The sequence below is a fragment of the Cavia porcellus genome, unplaced genomic scaffold (assembly GCF_034190915.1).
Source record: "Cavia porcellus strain 051 isolate PalLab524CR breed Dunkin Hartley unplaced genomic scaffold, mCavPor4.1 scaffold_17, whole genome shotgun sequence".
NCBI lineage: Eukaryota > Metazoa > Chordata > Mammalia > Rodentia > Caviidae > Cavia > Cavia porcellus.
This window is the reverse complement of record NW_026947500.1, coordinates 32,680,517-32,686,901: the sequence shown is the minus strand read 5'-3', so window position 1 is coordinate 32,686,901 and position 6,385 is coordinate 32,680,517. Positions and strand designations below refer to the sequence as shown.

Sequence of the window (6,385 nt, the reverse complement as noted above, 5' to 3'; positions counted from 1 at the left end):
AGGCAATGAGCATATTTATAGGTACAAAACAGGGATTCAGAAGTCAATACCCACTTTTTTAAAAAAAACAAACTTTGAGCAAACTAAAACAAGAAAAGAACTCCCTTGAGATGATAATGGGTAGAAAATAAAACTATCACAAAAATTTGACTTAGTAGCAAGTCATCCCTTTCAAGCTAGAAGACAGATGGTTCTGATCACAAACTTTGCTTAAGGTTGTTGGTATAGTGGAGGCTCTAAATGGTGAAGGAAAGAAGAAAGGAAGAGAGGAAAAAAGGAGAAAGGAAGGGAGGAAAAGGGAAATAAAGAAACAAAATGTCATTTTTAAATTTCATAATTAAGAACATAGAAAATTCAAAAAAATCTGTCCACACATTATTAGATGGGATTTTAGCAAGGTTACTGGATACAAATGCAAAATACAAATATTAAAAGTCTATGCCAAATGCAATTAGAAAATGAAATTTTAAAATGATACTATAAACAATAGCATCAGTAATATTAAGTATGTAGAAATAAATTATTTGTAAAGGTATAAGACCTCTACAAAGAATATGATAGAACTAAATTGAGGTATATTAAAGAAAACATGATTACATGGGAAAATGTATCACATTCATTGACTGGAAGAGTCAGTGGGATTTGAGGTTTTGTTTTTGAATTCGATAAGCTGACTTCAGAACATATCTGGTAATGAAAGGGCCAGACATACCCACGATGATCTTCAATAAGAAGAAAATGTCAGAGAATTTGCTCTAAAAAATCAAGATATATATATATCAAATCTATAGTAATTAATACAGTATGAAATTGATACAGTGATAGACAAAAAAGCAATAGGTAATGCTACAGAGAACATAAAAAAGACTCACCCATATGTGGACCTAGATTTGGACAGCTGTGACAACACAAGACATCATTATTTTTTTTAGTACTCAGTTTTACTTCTCTATTTCTGTACTTCAGTTGTTACCATTTCAGAAATTTCAGGTGTGCGACTTCTAATTTATTTTGTGTCTATATCTTCTGGACTTGTTCTCAGTGAGTTGAAGATCTGAAATCAAACTCTGCTCCTTTGTCTTGATGATTTTCTGTGTTCCTCCAAATCAGCCAATTGCTGAGTCCTGGGTGTTTCTTGCATTGGCTGCCCATCCCATGGGGGAGGGACGGGGCCAGGCACTCGGGCTCCTCTGATCCTAGGTTCCTGAGGTGGCAGAGAGGTGAGAGGCAGCTGTTCATCAGTGTTCCCCTGCTGGCTGTAGAACCCAGAGGTGTGGCCTCCCTTTCTCTGGACCCACAGTAGTGGGCTCACTGGGAGATGGCTTCTCCTCTGGGTCCACGGTAGTGGGCTCACTGTGGGATGTGGCCTCCCTTTCTCCAGTCCTAAGGCAGAGGGGTCACCTAGGAGGTGTAACTTCTCATCCAGGCCTGAGGTGGCAGGCTCACTGGGAGGCTAGTTATTTCTTTCTAATGAATTGGCCATTATATTTCTAAAGTTCTGAAATGGCCAACAAACCATAGAAAGATACCACTTTAGGCTCCTGTTTGAAACCAATAGCTTCAGAATACTCCTGGCCTTGACTCAGAGCCATTAGGGTATCATTTTTAATAATGATGCTAAGTTGCTTGATTATATATGGAGTAAGAAATGGATTTGAACTTGAAAAGGTGCTGACATCTTTAGTAAATAGGAAAAGACAATCTTAAAATCACAATGAGAGATCACTATACATTCATCAGAATGATTAAAACATAAAATATCTGCAATACCAACTGTTGGTCAGGATATGGAGCAACTAATGAATATATTCATGTCTGTTGACAGGACTATGACTTAGAACAGCCTATTTGACCTATTCAAGGAGGGAACTGTACATCTTATGTCTGATCTGCCATTCAATTCTACTCTCTAGGTACCTAACTTACAGGAATGTATGTCTGTGTGCAGAATACACAAAAAGGCACATATCAAGTTTGTAATAACAAGAAGCTAGAAGCAACCAAAACACCAAGCAAGAGTAGAATGGATTATTGTGTGTGTGACATATTCATATGATGAAATACTATGTAAAAAATGAAAGTGAGTAGGCAGTGACTGCATACACATGCGTGGATGTTAGAAACAATCAAAACCAAAACAGTAAAAGTACAAGGAATGATCAAGATGTATGGTAAACATTTACATTTTAAATTTTTATTATAGTAAAAAAAACTGCCATTAATGGCAAGAACAATGGCATAAATGTGATCAAAGCAAGGAGAAATATGTTGAAGGGCACTTATGGCAATGTGTAATCCTGTCTGTAATAAAATTTTTGAAAATTTAGACATTTGCTATATTTCTCAGTCACACCAAATACATGTTCTAGAATTACATTTTAGAGTTGAAAAGGAGCAAAACTTTAAATGTATTATTTAAGATACAGACAAAATTGGTAATACAATGAACAAAACGAAGGGTATGATTACTATAAAGAAGGCAGAAAGATGAAGAAAGGTCCCCACGGGAGGACTAGGGACAGTCCCTTTCTATCGGTGCTGCCCAGTAGGACCTGCTGTGTTGATGGAAATGTCCCAGATCTAGGCTGCATGGTCTTGTAGCACTTGTGGCAGTCAAGTGCTTGCAGTGTGGCCCAATGTGCCCAAGGAACTAAATTCTAATATTATTTCATTTTAGTTTATTGGAATTTAAACTTAAAGTCACTTTTGACCAGTACCTGCTGTTCTGGACAATGCAGTATCTACTTTGTATCAACCAAAGTTTCAAACAGACATAGAGGGCTTGCTCAAAATATAGATATTTGAGGAGGATTCATTGAGCGGACAATTCATGACATGATGGAGGAGAAAGCAAAGGGGGGCTTTGCAACCCAGGAGTTGTGACAGCCAAGCTGTTACCACCACTAGCCTGGGCAAGGCATGATGACTGGGATTGGAAGGAGAGAAAATTAAGGGTGCTAAGAGAAATGAAGATATTTAGTGGAGAAATACAGCCAGCCTGAGATGACCTCACAGGAACAGCCGCCTCTATTGCTTTTTTCCCTCTGTCTAGTCCCCTCCCAGAGTCCCTTAAAGCCAGACTCAAGGAGGTGTCAGAGAGCAATATTGTGTCCATACAAGTCAGCCTCCTGGATAGAAGACAGGAGGGGAGAAAGTCCAGGAGACAGGCAGAAGGGATCCCCTCCTGGTTCTTCATCTGGATGTGCACTGCAGCAGTTCATTAAACTATCTTTTTTTTCCTGAATGAGGTTCTAGTTCATACTGTAAAATAAAGAGGGCACTGGGTGTAGCTCAGGGGCAGAGTAATTTCCTAATATGCACAATGCTCTGGGTTTGATCCGCATCATGCATACACACACACACACACACACAGACACACACACACACACACACACACACACACACACGACAAGAGAGAGGGAGGGTCTAAAAAAGAAAAAAATAAAAAGGGAGTACAAAAGAAAAAATCAGAGCAGTGAGAGTAAAAATGATCAAGATATGAAATAGATAGATCTATATCCTCCAAATTGAATGTGATTACTGTGTGTCAAACACATATGCCAATAAAGTCTTTTTTTAAAAAAAAAGGAAAATACAGAAACAGCTCCTGCATTGTTTACTGATCAGAAACTGAACTGAATAATCAAAAGTCTGAGTAAATGGATGTTATCAAATGATTTTGTCAACACAGTAAAACAACAGAATTTTTAATGTTTTATAAAGAGAACATTGCATTTCTATACCATGATGAAGCTTAGACGGTAGCTTTTATTTTAATCTTAATATATTCCCTTGTATAGTAGTCAGAAATTACATAAAGATACATAACATGCTCAGAAACGCTGTACACAAACACAATTATGCAAGCCTTTGATTTTGTTTGCCTTCTTGCAGTGTTGCAACTTCATGGTAACTTTCTGGGCAAAATGAGTCATGAGCATAGTTTTGTTATCAAAATTGTGTGCGTCAGACAGGAATGCTCTGGCTGCAAGTGAAAGACAAGCCGGCTTAACATAGAGAGATCAGTTTTCACACTAATGAAAGAAACTGGGAAAAAGGCAGCTGCTGGTTTTGATTCAGTGGTTTCATAAAGCCAGGGCTGGCATCTTGATGGTTCTTCTGGCTTCTTCCTCCCAGGCACAAATGACCAAGGCCGATCAGATATTAAGTTGAAAATCCCTGTGGGAAGACAGAAGGAAGATCTGCAGAGCACAAATGCTAATGTTTTCTTTGTATTAAAAAATCAAAAGCTTTCTCTCACACCCATAGACTAGTTCCTGTTTCTCAGAGGGCAGACCTGTGCTACACAGCCGCCCTGAGGGCCAAGGTGTCTGTAAGCATGAATTTTAACTTTTTCAGTCTTCATAGAGAAGTTAGAAAAGGGTGAAATTATTTTTAAAAGGTTTTAACTAAGTTTTCTGAAGTTTAATGCCTAAAATACCTTCCCTGTAATGTTCACAATGTTTACCATGTGAATGGATTATTTGGTCTTAGGAATACTATCTACCAAGCCTCTGATACAGTTTATGTCTAGATGTTCCCCCAGAATCTCATGCTAACTTCCAGAGTTTGTAATTGATAAATGATTCAATGCTCAGATTAAAGATGTGAGTGTACCACTTGCCCCAGGGTATGTAGCCTACATGCAATATAAGAGATGGAAAGAGGCTTCTGTCTGGGCTCCTCTGCCTTTGATCTTGTTGCTTTTGCTGTCTTCCACTGCTATCAACTGTTGCTCCTCTGTCATGCCACCCTGCCTTGGAGCCAGCTGATTGTGGATCAAAATTTTCTGGCCTTGAAATTTCAACTGTGAGTTACATAAAGTTTTCCTCAATTTGGGGCACTGAGTATTGTGTATCAACAATAAGAGAAACCAAAACAAAGTTTAGTACCAGAGGAGTGGTATCTTTGCTGTAACTACACCTGACCATGTGATTCAAGACCCTTTGGAAATGGCTTGTGGGAAGAGTTTGGAAAGGTTCAGAGACACTGCCTTAAAGGGTAAAGCTGAAATACCTTAGGCTGTCCTGTATGAGAGATTTGAACACTGGTAAGTGTTGTACCCTAAGAAAATAGCTTTGTTATATGTGTATTATAGCAAACCTGTATAGGGGCTTACTAAATGTGTTTGTTTTATCCTTTTTCCCTAACTGATATGTTAAGGGACCTAATTGATCTGTTGAGCAACACTCTCCTCTGTAAAGAATTGCAAGAATCTCACCTAATTGATATGTTAACCATTGTTGCTCTCTACAAACTACAGAAGCTGTGCTAAAACAAGCTAACAAGGGTTGTTAATCACTGCTAGGAGCCTCTATTCTCCGCTAAAGAGCTAAGGAAAACTAAAATGGCAATTAATTTACATTTGTTTAAAGTAACCTGCTTGTGTGCAGAGAGATTTGCGTGTGAGTTTAACCCTTTACCCTGACCTTGACACATTACCGCCGTTTTCTGTTCTGTATGGCGCCTTATTGCCTCCCTCTCCCCTCACCTATCTATCTAGGCCATAAAGAATTTGGGTTTCTGGTGACCTCCCCCTGACCCGGTGATGATCTGTTGTAAAATGAGCCTGCCCCAATTTTAAGAACTGCTTAGCTTAAACAAATCACCGGGTAATACTATGGCCCAAACCCCAATCGGTGCTTTCCTTTTGTTCTGTATGTATCAAATGAGTTAGATATCAGGTCTTCGTAAAACTTAAGTTCCAGCGTCTCATAACTTGTGACCCCTTCACACTCACTAGCGAAGACAAGCTGTCCTGAGATAATTAACTGTCCACTTTCTTCTCCAAATATTGCTGCAGACGTGCCACTCTGAGATAATGTCAGTCTGCAGGATGGAAATAATTTTTAAAAAACACCAGAAACTCCCTAGATTGTCAGAGCTAAGTGGACAGCAATACAGTTTCCAGACTCGGGTCAACAAGTTTGATGGCTCTACAGGTTTCTTTGTTTCTCTCCCCCCGCCCTTTCCTCCAGCCCCTTTTTAAAGTCCTCCCTTCAGCTTCTAGGGAACAGTCTCCAAATTGGCTCCCGGAGACTGGTTGCCAGGCCTGGAAATAAAGCCTTTGCCACTAAATTTTTGGTCTCTTGCCTCCTTGGATTTTATACCGGGGCTCAAGTTATAACAGTAAGAATTCAAAAGGCTGATAGAAACCCTGCTGGTAAAGTTCAGGCTTCTCCTGGGAAGGACTACATTGGTAATTGGACTCCAGACAATGCATGTTATGGCCTGTCAGAAAGTTTGTCTGCATTTTGCTCACATCCGTAAATTTTGCCCGAGACTAAGATTGACAGCAGTGGACTAATTAAACTGGCAGAAAAAATTTCAAGACAGTTGAATGCCCAGGCATTGACATGGCTACTTGGGAGCAGGGGTTAACCAG

The 6,385-nt window shown here is 39.3% G+C and overlaps 1 non-coding gene across 1 annotated transcript; it reads right to left on the bottom strand.

The window, feature by feature from the left end:
* Positions 1-1,455: 1,455 nt before the first annotated feature.
* On the bottom strand, positions 1,456-1,592 carry LOC111755214 (small nucleolar RNA SNORA2/SNORA34 family). Its single transcript, XR_002789785.1, has one exon. It is a non-coding gene; the product is annotated as a small nucleolar RNA SNORA2/SNORA34 family (small nucleolar RNA).
* Positions 1,593-6,385: the final 4,793 nt, after the last annotated feature.